Here is a 12,789-nt window from a genome sequence, read left to right as displayed (position 1 = left end):
AGCCAAGAGGTCGAGTTTCCCCACTTTGCGCGGTCCCCTTCTTTTGTGTCCCTGGAGTCAGTAGGTACTCCGGGGAAGAGGGAGGAGGGACAGGGCTGACAGTCGAGGAGCCAATCCCGGCCTGGCTATGGGGTGTGGACACGGAGCCACGCCCTCCCCTCCCAGCCCGCTAAGCCCCGCCTCCCTCGCACCTGCGAGTGCCTGCGCTCCTAAGCAGGCGCCGGCGCTCCCAAGCCGGGTGGGAGGGGCGGGGGCGGGGGCGGGGGCGGGGCCTCACCTCTCGCGAGACCGCCTCCTGTTGCTGAGGCCGCCGTTCCGGGCCTCTGACTGGCCGGCGGCTGCGCAGCCGCCATGTTCGGTTGCTATGCTGCGGCCTAGGAGACGGGGTGTGCTTGCGGGAGGAGGAGGAGACGGAGGAGGAGGCGGTGGAGGCGAGGGAGGAGGAGGAGGAAGGAGAGGAGGAGACGAGGGAGGAGGGTGACCGAGCTTCTCCTTTGCACTCTCACACAGAGCCGCCTCCCCGGAGTCGCCCGCCGCCTCACGCCGCGCGCTTTCCTGCTCCGCGGACGCGACATTGTTCTTTAGGACTCCTGGGACCTGTCAGAGATCGGGGCTCCGGGACTTGAAAGAGACGTGACTCCGGCCCGCGGGCCGCGTGTTAGGGGGGACGACGGGACCGCGGCACTTTCGGGGCGCGTGTGAAGGGATTAGCTCATCTCGCCGCGAGGTGCGAGCGCGCGCCTCCCCGCGCACGCCGGCCCCGCCGCAGCCCCGCAGGATGACGGGGTGCTGGCGGCCCGCGGCCGTGGCGCGGCCCCTGTGGCGGCGGCTGTTCGCGGGGCGCTGAGGGGCGAGCACCCCGACGCGGACCACGCGCCTCTGCGCCCCCGCCGCCTCCCGGCTGGGCGCCCGGGGCCTCCTGGCTTTTTGTATTTGGATTTTTTTTTTTTTTTCTCCAGCCGAGAGGACGCGGCTGTGATAACGAAGGTAAGAGGGGCGCTTGGGGAGGTTCTTCGCTTGGCCTTCTTGGGTCCCCTTTGCAGACCGTGGGCGCGCACCTGAAGCTTGCAGAGCCAGGTAGCCGGAGCTACCCGACCGACTTCCCTTTTCTTATTGGGTCCGGGTACTCGGATCTCCCTGGGGGTTATAGTTGAAATCTCTGCTAGGGATGAGCGCACGGTGTAAGGGATGGAATAGATGTGAGATGGAATGTTCCAGTGTTCCTAAACTCAAGGTAAGGCTGGATTAGAATCTTCAGTATTCCATTTGTTCTAATAGTGTTTCGTTAATTGACTCTTACAAGCATTTTTTTTGCACGCTTCATGAGCACAAGATCCCTCCCATTGAACTTGAAAGTGTCTTGAGACTCTGCCAGTATCTACTTGTTTTTAGGAATTCTGTAGTTGGACCCCCAAAAAGTTGAGATGTAGAACAGATCCGAATCCTTCACTTAGATTTTCATGATGTTTTGGAATCTTCACTGCCTTCATAATGTTTAGATTCAGTGTGAGTCTGTAGTAAAGGACAGATCAGTGTTTGTGGCTTTTTGTAAACGTAAGCGCAGTGATCTTTGGCTTTCTGGCTTTAAAATTTTTGTTTCTGTGGCAGTGTTTGTTAATAGTTACTTACAGGAAAAATGGAGCATATGGATTGTTTTTTATGGTCAGGAACTCTTCTTACAAGATCTTAGTCACCTGAATTGTCCCAAGACAGACTTCTGAAAATCAATTCAATTCAGAGATTAAAGAGAAGCTGGATTTTTATTTTATTTTATTTTATTTTATTTTATTTTAAAGAAAGTTGAGATGCAGTTAAAATGCTTGTCTGGATGCATCTGCTGGGGTTACTTCAATAATAGAACAGCTTACAATTTCACTGATAATGCATATGAATGTTTCCCCGAAACTTAGGCTAGAGACTTTATGTCTGGCCTTGCATCACAGAGTGACATCAGTGTGTACAAGGACGATGTGTGGGGCTTTAAAAGCTGCTTGTTCCAGGAGGACCTGTCATTATCTACTAGCTACTTTTGGAATGAGCAGTTCAAGAAATATTGAGTGTGTGACCAGATCTTGGGTCCAGATGAAATAGCGCAGTTCATTGGTCACATTTAAAACATGGCTGTGGAGGAGAAACAAAAACAAAAAGCTGGTGTGTCTGACTCGGAAAGACAGCTGGGCTAGAAAGGAGGCTGGGGCGGTAAATGTCGCAGCCTTTTGAAAATCCTGCGTTTGTGAACGTTGTGTGTCAGAGGGGAAACAGGTTGTCCAGAAGGGGAGGGGGCTACCTTAAATAGTTATCCAGTATGCTTAATAGACTATAGCTAGATGAATTATGTAAATCTCGAATTTGAGGACACAAATTCGATGTTCTTTAAAAAAAAAGTCGGTTTGAAAGGAAAAGCTTATGAGTTAATATAGAACTACTTTTTTTCACTCATAATCTGAGATCAGTCATCTTGTGGACACCACCATTTTTTTTTTTTTTTTTTGCTGTTGTTTTCAGAATATATTTCTGCTCCAATTACCACAAAAGCTATTTTTGTGTCTTTTCACATTTTCTATGGTGTTCTTATCTTTGTTCATATTTTGTATTGACCATGTGCATGGATGGCCCCATAATATTGTGATCTTGTCTGATTTATAAGATCAACATAGTCATGTGTGTGTGTGTGTGTGTGTATTCATGTGTACATGACAATATAGACTGTTTCTAAACACAAGGAAGCATCACTGCATTATAGTTTTTCTTACTATTGAGTTGGTTAAAGTTTGTTAAGGTAGAGAATCAAATTCCTCAAAAGTAGTAACAGATGTGACTTACTCCAGGCTTCTAATAGCTTAGCTCCTGGGGGGGGCGGTAAATTATGTCAAGTCCTGTTTCCTCCTCCCCCACCGTGTCCTAATTGAGTATCTTTAAAATGTCCCTAGTAACATTGTTGCTTTAAATTTATGACACTAATTTCTAATTTAGGCTAGGCATAACACCAGCATCTATTGAACACATTTGCTAAAAATACTTTCTGGGTCAGATGTACTTAGAATGCAGCCTCAGGAAAATTCACTTGAACTGTTCTACTGTGACCAGTGTGGATATTATTATTTTTTTAAGTACTTTAATAAAAATTACAGAATCCTACAAATTAGTTTTTTATCAGTTTATGCATAGGTGCCACCTTTTTAATGTATAAAGTAAGACAGTAATAGAAAAAATGTGATCGCAATAGAAACTTTTTTCAGTTGTTAAGAAAACATAATGTGAACTCTTTTGACTCTTAAGTATTCTGGTTTGTTTACCAGAGTTTTAATTTAATAATCTTTGAAATGTTTTAATTTTATCTATTGTACATAGAATTGTAAAATGATGTACAGTTTGTATGGTTATTCATTTAGTATTTATGGCTTTTTCTCAGCTCTAAAAGAGAGAGGAGTGGTTATGTTTTTTAGTAAATTATCTTTAAGGAACAAAATAGGAGCTAGGTAACTTAAAGGAGACACTTATTCAGAGTACTTCTTTCCTCCTCTGAGAATTAGGTTGTTTGAAAAGTAAGAAATCCTTTTGTTATTGTTGTTGTTTGAGACAGAGTTTCTCTGTTGTAACAGCTCTGGCTGTCCTGGAACTCTGTTGACCAGGCTGTCCTGGAACTCTGTTGACCAGGCTGGCATCGAACTCAGAGATCTGTCTGCCTCTGCCTCCCCAGTGCTGGGATTAAAGGCATTCACCACCACTGCCTGACAAAAAGCAAGAAATCTTTCAAAAAAAAAAAAAAAAAAAGTAGGAATCTTGTTTGGTAGATGTTTAAGGGTAAGTGGTTTAAAGGTTTGTTTGAATTCTTCATATTAGGAATGCAAAAATGGTGAACTTGTTAGGAATGCAAGTCTATGTGACTTAATGGAGCTAAATATAAATTGTTGCTCATAAATGAAATTTGCTTATGTACTGGTTTACAACTGAACTGAGTTGTTTTGTTGTTTTTCTGGATTATTACATGCTACAGAGTTTTAAAATGATACAGTTCAGAGATGTTAAATTTACTGGCTTTGTAGAAGTACTATGAAGCCTTAAAGATTGATTTAGTTTCTGGAAGTTGGGTTTTTGGGGGATGGGGAGAGCAGTAAAGTAATGTAGAGGAACATATTATTATGTTTTCATATAATGTTCAATCACTACAGATAGTGAGAAGTAGTGTAGAATATTCTTTCCCAACATGGAACAGTTGTCTAGAAACTGTATGGTTTATTTTATATCCTTTGAATGACAACTCAGTATAGTCATATAAAATACAAGGGACATTTGTTACGTTCACAGTCATATTTTATTTCATGATTCCCAAATAGAAACATTGGAAGAGAGGTTACGAGTATTTGAAGAAATTGGTAAGAACAGAATGGGCTGTCTTCAGAGGAAGGCATTAATTTGGAAGGCTCACTTATTGTATCTTCTAACAGGATGTTCTGTAGACTAGTAGAAAGAAAAGGATCCTGGGGGGAAGAATGTTAATATTTATTATCTGTTAAGTTCCAGGCAGTGTACATAATCATCAAGTATACTTTGTGAGGTGTATGTTATGTCAATCTTGTGTCATCTGCTCCCCTCCAAGTGGAATTCAAACCATACCTGACTCTAAAGCTTATTCTTTAAAGCAGTGCAGTCCAATTACATTTTCTGTAGTGATGGAAATACTTTCCCTTCTTTCCCAGATTTATTGAAGTATAATTGACAAATATGAGGGAACTACTTTTTTTTTCCTACCCTGTTAGATATGGTAGCCATTAACTATGTATAAGTTATAGAACACTTGGACACATGACTCTGGTACATGTGAGAAATTGAGTTTGAAGTTGCATTTAGTTTTAATCATTTTAAATTTCTAGCCAAGCCGGGTGGTGGTGGCGGCGGTGGTGGCGGCGGTGCCGCACGCCTTTAATTCTAGCACTCGGGAGGCAGAGCCAGGTGGATCTCTGTGAGTTCGAGGCCAGCCTGGTCTACAGAGTAAGTTCCAGGACAGGCACCAAAACTATACAGAGAAACCCTGTCTCGAGGAAAAAAAACAAAATAAAACAAAACAAGAATATACATATATATATATGTATATATGTGTGTGTGTATATATATATATATGTATGTATGTATATGTATATGTTTGTAGCCAAATGTGGTTGATAGTTATGCAGTCTTGAGTAGCACAGTTTTTAGATCTTGCTTCCTAGAAAATCTGAGGTCTGGCATTCAGTCTTCCACAGGTTTAGTTATGACATCAAGGCAACTTACTTAGTTCTTGAGCTTCAGTTTAACCTGTTGAGAAGTGAAGGGATTACCACTGACCCCCATCTTGCTTTAAAGTTCAATAACTTCTTACAATGTGCAATGGCATTTAGTATTCATGAGCATTATTTCTGAAGGTGTTCTCCCTCTCCATTGTCCATTGTGTTCACTATTCATATAAGGAATTTATTTTTGAGAAGAATATAAACTGTACACAGAGGATAAAGGGTTATTTTCTGCGCATACTCCCATACACAGTTGTTTGGTGAAAGCATTGTGTGACCCAAACTATTCCTTTTTTTTTTTATTCCAACATAGAGCCAAGGTGATGCTAGGCAAGTTCTCATGCTACTGAACTACATGTTTTAATAAAAACTGAATCTTTAAAGATCCTATAACATTTTTGTTAAGATTAGCAACTTTAAAAAATAGATTTTCTGAACGTGGCACTGGACTCATGAAGCACAGGAAGGAAGCAGTCCTTGCCACCTCCCCATGTAAGATATATAGCAGCTCCTGGTACTCATCAAAGTGATTCTTAACCCGTTTGCTGGGCTTTGATGACTTTTCTCCCAGTTTGATCTTGCTGACTTGGGTTGTTAGTCTTGCTTAAAACAACAACATTGTGTTTCCCTTCACTCTTGCTTCCTCAATTGCAGGGTCTGCTGCTCTTAAGTCTTCCTCAGAACTCACCTTTTTGTTAGAAGGCTGCTAATTAATCCAGTCACAATGGTCTGGGTTTCAGACCCGGCAGTAAGTACCTTGGGGTTAATGTGTGATTATTTAGATAAAGCTTGTATATTCTTCGTTAATTAAAAAAAAGTTCATGTGTGTGTTCACAGCTGTGTGCTGGCCCATGCAGGCTCATGTAGAGGCCAGAAGGCGACACTGGGATGTCTTCCTCAGTCCTTTGTCTGCTGTAGTTTTACTTTTTTTTACACTAGGTTTCTCACCAAATCTGGATAGGAGTTTAGCTGTTCCAGCTAAACTGGCTGGCCAGTGAGCTTGTTTCTCTGCCTACTGCTTGAGTTACTGGTGCATGTCACCTTTTTCAGCTTTAGGTGTTAGGAATTCAAATTCAGCACCTTACCCACTGAGCGATCTCCCCAGACCCTCTTCTTATCTTTTGTAAGAATTTATCTAATAACATTTAAAACAAGGGTTGTTTCTTTTGTATTGCTCCATGAGTTTAACCCCTGTTTAGCATTTTTTTTAAAAAGAAAGTTTTATATAAAAAATTATTAACATTTACCCCAATGATATTTTTGTTTCTTTCTGGGCAACAGCACCCCCCCCCCCCCCCCCCCGTGCTGGTGTGTGTGTGTGTGTGTGTGTGTGTGTGTGTGTGTGTGTGTGTGTTTTAAAGTTTTGTGATCAAGATACAATTTTGAGTATAATATATTGGAAACATTGCATAGTGGAGACCTTTTAATATATGAAAAGGATCATGGTTGAAACCAGACAAATGAGTTTAAAAATCTGATCTTATAAACTGTGGCAAATTATATGACCTTTAAGCCAGTTGATTTTTTTTTTGTTTGTTTGTTAATTTGTTATTGAGACAAGGCCTCATATTGTAACTTAGACCTGAAACTTTTTATTAGCCCAGTCTAACCTTGAACAAATGCAATCTCTTTGTCTCTGTCTTCTGAGTGTTAGTGTGGCCTTCAATTGTAGTTGAGTACTAAGAATATATATATGAAGCATCTAGGACTATGCTTTAAGTACATAGCAGTTGGCATAGCAAAATTTTGTTTTATAGTTCCATATTCATGAACATAATTCAAATGATAAATGTTCAGATGACTTACTAAACTAAGTCATTTGCCTATTGTTAAACATTTTGTTTATGTTCTCAGTCTAAAACTAGAGGCCTGGGATAATGGTTCAGGGTTATCCCAAATATCTCTTTTATAAAAGTAGGAAAATAGTTGTACCTTCTTTTAATTATTGAAGTTTTGAAAAATTTGTCTTATTGGAGAACAATGGAGCAAGTTCCTTTACCTGTTAATCAAACATTTCAACTTCTGATATAATGGGAACAGTATTATGTATAAAGGTAAATGCAGTTTAATACTTTTCTTCGAGTTCCAATTCTAGGCTGATCATACCTAATCTACATACACAATTCAGAGTGACAGTGTATTAAGATCTGGGGGAAATGAGAATTGGCGTTTGGATATGGTCCTGAAGAATAAGTTGGAATTGATCAGGGTAGAACAGCATGTATAAAAGTCAGAAATGTGAAAGATTATGTAGTATGTTTAAAGAAACACAAGTTGTCTTACTGTGTATGTCCATCTCTAAGTGGGCATAGTTTTGTTCCTATGTGGGTTCTCTCTGGTAGGAGATGAAACCAGGTCAGATGACTCTTGTGCTTGGGCAAATTGGTCATAGCTACCTTTAGTATGCAGCTTCCTGTTGAGCATAGTAGAACCTTGAGGATGGTGTCTCTTGACTTTAAATCATCTCCTTGGATTATCCCAGTGTGATAAATGATTGTTTTATTTATTTAATGTCAAGTTGGGAAAAGTAGAGTTTTAGAAGTTCTAAATATTGGAACTTTTATCCACTCTACCTTGGCATCCCTACCATGTCATAAAAAATAAAATAAGCCGGGCGGTGGTGGCGCACGCCTTTAATCCCAGCACTCGGGAGGCAGAGGCAGGCGGATCTCTGTGAGTTCGAGGCCAGCCTGGGCTACCAAGTGAGTTCCAGGAAAAGGCGCAAAGCTACACAGAGAACTGTTTAGCTCAGTCTGATCCCAAACTTTAGTCCTCCTGCCTCAGCCTTATGGAGTGCTGAGGTTATAGGTTTGAGCTGCTATGCCTAGCTCCACTATCTCTTACTCTCCCTTCTCCATTCTCACTTCCCTTGGTACTTAATTTACTCATTGTTTTCTTTGTTAATGAATGTGGGAATGCATATATGAAATATCCTTTCATTTTTCTGCCTTGTAAATTGACATTAGCAGTAGGCAGCAGTTACAGATAATTTGGATAAGTAAATAAAATTAAGTATAAGTTTTAAAAGTATGGGTTCCTGATTTAGAGTTAATGGTGCAAAGTTTTATAAGGGTATCAAGACAAGAATTCTGTTACAGTGGTGCAGGTGAGGTATTATGATAAGGATTAGAGATGGGGAAGTAAAGAATGGGACTACATTTGGACCTGGGGGAAGGAGGAAAAACTACAAAGTTTGTGCTAAGATTTATCCTTTGGTAGTTCTCCTTTGGGGAGGAGGGCCAAATACTTCTGAGTATATTTAGTGAACCAGTTTTTTTTGCTGGCACCATGGTTGTCATAAGTTTACACTGAACTTTTGAAAATTGACACTTTGAAGCAATTTCGTACCTAATGAAAATTCTTAGACTATATATAAAGAACTCCTGAAACCCCTTCAACCACATTTTAATGTTGAACTAGCTATATACTATATGTGTATTCAAGATGAGCCTGGGACATCTTGTTGTTTTTGACTTAATAAAGTGGACTTGGTGATGTCCTTTCAGTGGGCCAGAGATTCTTCTGACATTGGAATTGATACTTTTTCTCTTTTACTGTATCTATTTTGTTGTTTTTTTGGAGACAGGATTTCATGTAGCTCAGGCTGATGTGAGATTTCTGTATAGCCAAGGACAACCTTGAAATTCTGATCCTCATGTCTGCACCTTCCAAATGTTGGGATTATAGCAATGTTCCACCATGCCAAATTTATGTGATGCTGAGGGTGGGACTAGGACTTTGTGTATGCTAGGTAAACATTCTACTGACCTAGTCATGTCCTCACCTCAGCCCCTCTTCCACTGTACCTAATTGGATTCTCATGGTTTGGTGAAACTACCTAATCTCTTTGCTGGTGCGTTCTCATCAATAGTTCCACATTTCTAATGAATGCACCATTTGTTTTTTTTTTTTTGTTGTTGTTGTTTGTTTTTTTTGTTGTTGTTGTTGTTTTTTTTTGGTTTTTCGAGACAGGGTTTCTTTGTGTAGCTTTGCGCCTTTCCTGGAACTCACTTGGTAGACCAGGCTGGCCTCGAACTCAGTTTTTTTTTTTTTTTTTTTTTTTTTTTTTTTTTTGGTTTTTTTTTTTTTTTTTTTTTGGTTTTTCGAGACAGGGTTTCTCTGTGTAGCTTTGCGCCTTTCCTAGAACTCACTCTGTAGCCCAGGCTGGCCTCGAACTCACAGAGATCCGCCTGCCTCTGCCTCCCAAGTGCTGAGATTACAGGTGTGCGCCACCACCGCCCGGCTTTGTTTGTTTTTTAAAGATTTATTTATTATGTATACAATGTTCTGCTTCTGCTTGCACATATCCCTTCAGACCAGAAGAGGGCACCAGATCTCATTCTAGATGGTTGTGAGCCAACATGTGGTTGCTGGGAATTGAACTCAGGACCTCTGGAAGAACAGCCAGTGCTCTTAACCTCTGAGCCATCTCTCCAGCCCCTGGATGCACCATTTGTAATCCGATTAGACTTTCCGAACCACTTGAGAGCAAGTTGTAGACAAAATTCGTAAATATCCTAGTCTCTGTTTACCAAAATATGGACAGTCTCCTACAGAATGCCTAATCAGGAAACAAGCACTCATAGAACACTAACTTCAGGTCCATAGATGCCAGTCATGTTTCCCCAGTGATCCAAATAGTATTTCTTTTTCCTTTCTAGTCCAGGAGCCAGTTTGGGACCATATATTGCATTTAATTGTCATGTCTCTTCACTCTTCTTTTTTAAACAAAACTTTTTTTGGCCTTTATTTTGTGTGTTTTACTATGTGCTAAGACAATTGTATAAAGGTCAGAAGACAACTTTTGGAAGTTGATTCTCTCCTTCCACCATGTGGGTGGATTGTTAGGCTTGGTGGCAGGCATTTTTCCCTTCTAAGTGATCTTGCTAGTCCCTCTTTACCCTTCTTGAATTTAGAGCAATTTTTCAGTAACCCTTCCTGTCTTTAATGACCTTGACAGTTTCAAATAGTACAGTCCTTTTATTCTGTAACATGTCCCTTTAGTAAAATGTTCCCAGTGGCTGCTCACATGCACACTGAGGACATTGTTGGCAATGTCCTCAGTGCACTACCCTGAGACAGTCTTGGCCCACCACTGTTTGTGTCTGACCTTGAACACTGTAAGCTCATGCTTGCTGACTGTTTCTACTCTGTAACTCATGTGAAGTCGTCATTTTCACCTTTTAGGTTTGGTTTTGTTTTTTCCTGTTCTCATACTGGACACCAAACCCAAAGCCTGTGCTTCCTAGGCAGGTGCTGTATTACTGAGCTAAATCTCTAACCCCTCTTTTGTGGTGGTGAGGATCAAACCTACGGCTTTTGCACACATTAAGGCCCACTGTTTTTAGGTGGAGAGACACCCAAGACTACCAATACCTCTCATCAGAGCTTAAACATTATCTCTTAGATTTACCCCCTGTCAGAGTAGACATTCTTTCACTCATTGATACAGATATATTCTCATGGCTCTGTTCCCGTTTGGTGGTTTTTTGTTTTTATTTTTTTTTGAGACAGGGTTTCTCTGTGTAGCTTTGCACCTTTCCTGGAACTCACTCTGTAGCCCAGGCTGGCCTTGAACTCACAGAAATCCGCCTGGCTCTGCCTCCCAAGTGCTGGGATTAAAGGTGTGTGCCACCATCGCCCGGCGCCCGTTTGGTGGTTTTTATTAGGTCCTGTGATTTGAAATTTTATTATTTCACTGTTGCAGATTTTGTAGTGGAACCCTTTGAAGTTGACTTGTCTCTTGGGCATGGCCCATCATTGGTGTACTTTCCAGTGTATTCCAAATCATCTTATATTTTCCTGTTCCAGCTGTGGGGTCATTCCTTCCTCCAAGGAGTCCTGATTTCTTTCAGTAGAGGAGGTGTTTGTTTAAACTGGTAAACCAGTAGTCTAGAACTCCAGAATTCTCTCCAGCCTTTTCTCTTGCTGTGTTTATGTTAGATTTTGTTTTAATTCTGTTAGTATGGGGGGTTTAGACCCAGGACTCAGGCATACTAGGCAAGAACCAATGACCTATGTCTCATTCTGTATTTATGACTCTTTTTTTCTCCATCAGCAAGAAATTGGTTCTTACCGTTCTTGAGTGTAACAACTCATTTGCTCAGTAATCTTGTGTGTGCTACTCTCCCAACCCCAGACTGGTGTCTTCCCTGCTAATGTCTCCTTCCTTGGTACTTCTGAGGCCCATAGTTCCTCAGGACATGCTGTCAGAGTAGAAACTTTCCATTTAATTTTTTTTCATTAATCATAACAAAAATTTGTAGAGAAGTTATACCTAGTTTGGAAGAGAACAAAGGTAGAATTCAGGAAGGTATATGTGTCAGTCTGATGAGACAGCTTAGTAAATTGCTTACTGTGGATATGTGAGGATCGAAGTTCAATTCCCAGCACCCCTGTAAAAAGTCAGGTGTAGTGGCACAAGTTTGTGATCTTAGCAGAGGTGATTCTTGGGGCTTTCTGTCCAGCCAGCCTAGACTAATTGGCAAATTTCAATTATCAGTGAGTGACCCTGCCTTAAAATACAAAGGGTAGACAGCTCCCAAAAATAACACCAAAAGTTGACCTTTGGCTTCTACATTCATGTGCAAACATCTGCATGACCTCTTGTGTATCAGCACACACATTCCTCCCAAACAGACACAAAAAGCAAATATACAAATAAATACATTTTAAAGTCACATGCCTTTTGGTCTGTAAGTGTAAATAGCAAGACAAATTTTTCAGATTCAGATTTGTTGCTACTAAAGTATCATTATACTCCTATACTGCAGTACCCTGACTACCCATGCAAGTCTGATTTGGAAGCCAGTGGATTTGAAGTTGCATAGGTTTTCTAGTTCATTGTTGAAATGTTGTTTTGTCAGTTTATGAAGGTGACCATTGTGGTCCTTACCCTCATCATTGAAAGATTAAGTGTTCTTAGATGGGAAGAGGACTGAATGAATGTAAAAGGTAGAGAATTTTGGGAAAGTGTCAAATGCTAAGTGAAAGATTAAGCCAGAAGTGCTGTGATTTGGACTATTGAGAAGTTATTGGTGACCTTAGCTAATTGGTTTTCAGGTAGATTTTGGCAAGCCAGCTGGTTGAGATATGGATTAAACATTAAGTTCTTTGGGTTTCATGTCAGGCTCTATAGATTTTTCAGAATAGGTGGGAATGTGGAGGTGGTAGTATAGCAGAGGAAGTCTTTTGAGATGTTGCTAAATTGATTCTGATTTACACTTATTAGAGACCTTTTGCTTTAGCAGAAGAGTTATAGAATAGGGCTTTATTAAGAAACAATTGAGGAAACTAGACATCATAAATACAAACCAGACAGTCCTTCAAGCAATTTGAGAAGAAGGACTGTCTGGACCAGTCTCTTAATCTTAAGAGACAGCATCAAGAAAAGCATCAGTTTTTAAGATTGCATGTATATAAACATTGTTGGGATTAAGGGAAAGAAAGGTTATTTGGAAGGCAGGTAAGCAGAACCTTATGGCAGTATCTACTATCAGAAACTGCTCTTGAGTTAACT

At 40.7% G+C, this 12,789-nt stretch overlaps 1 protein-coding gene across 11 annotated transcripts in view; it reads left to right on the top strand.

Annotated features, from left to right (window-relative positions):
- The first annotated feature begins 848 nt into the window (after positions 1-848).
- The window catches only part of Ptpn4 (protein tyrosine phosphatase non-receptor type 4), a 196,340-nt gene continuing 184,399 nt past the window's right edge, over positions 849-12,789 (top strand). For 6 of the 11 annotated variants that reach the window (XM_076547241.1, XM_076547240.1, XM_042257998.2 and 3 more), the window contains exon 1: positions 849-987. The gene's annotated coding sequence lies outside the window, so the exon portion shown is untranslated. Of the gene's footprint in view, positions 988-1,206; positions 1,235-1,479; positions 1,555-12,789 lie in introns of those variants that run through there. The other 5 variants (XM_076547239.1, XM_076547238.1, XM_076547236.1 and 2 more) reach the window with 5 other exon arrangements.

The sequence above is a fragment of the Peromyscus maniculatus genome, chromosome 11 (assembly GCF_049852395.1).
Source record: "Peromyscus maniculatus bairdii isolate BWxNUB_F1_BW_parent chromosome 11, HU_Pman_BW_mat_3.1, whole genome shotgun sequence".
Lineage (NCBI taxonomy): Eukaryota > Metazoa > Chordata > Mammalia > Rodentia > Cricetidae > Peromyscus > Peromyscus maniculatus.
Note: the sequence above shows the minus strand (reverse complement) of the source record. Positions and strands in the feature narration are given on the sequence as shown.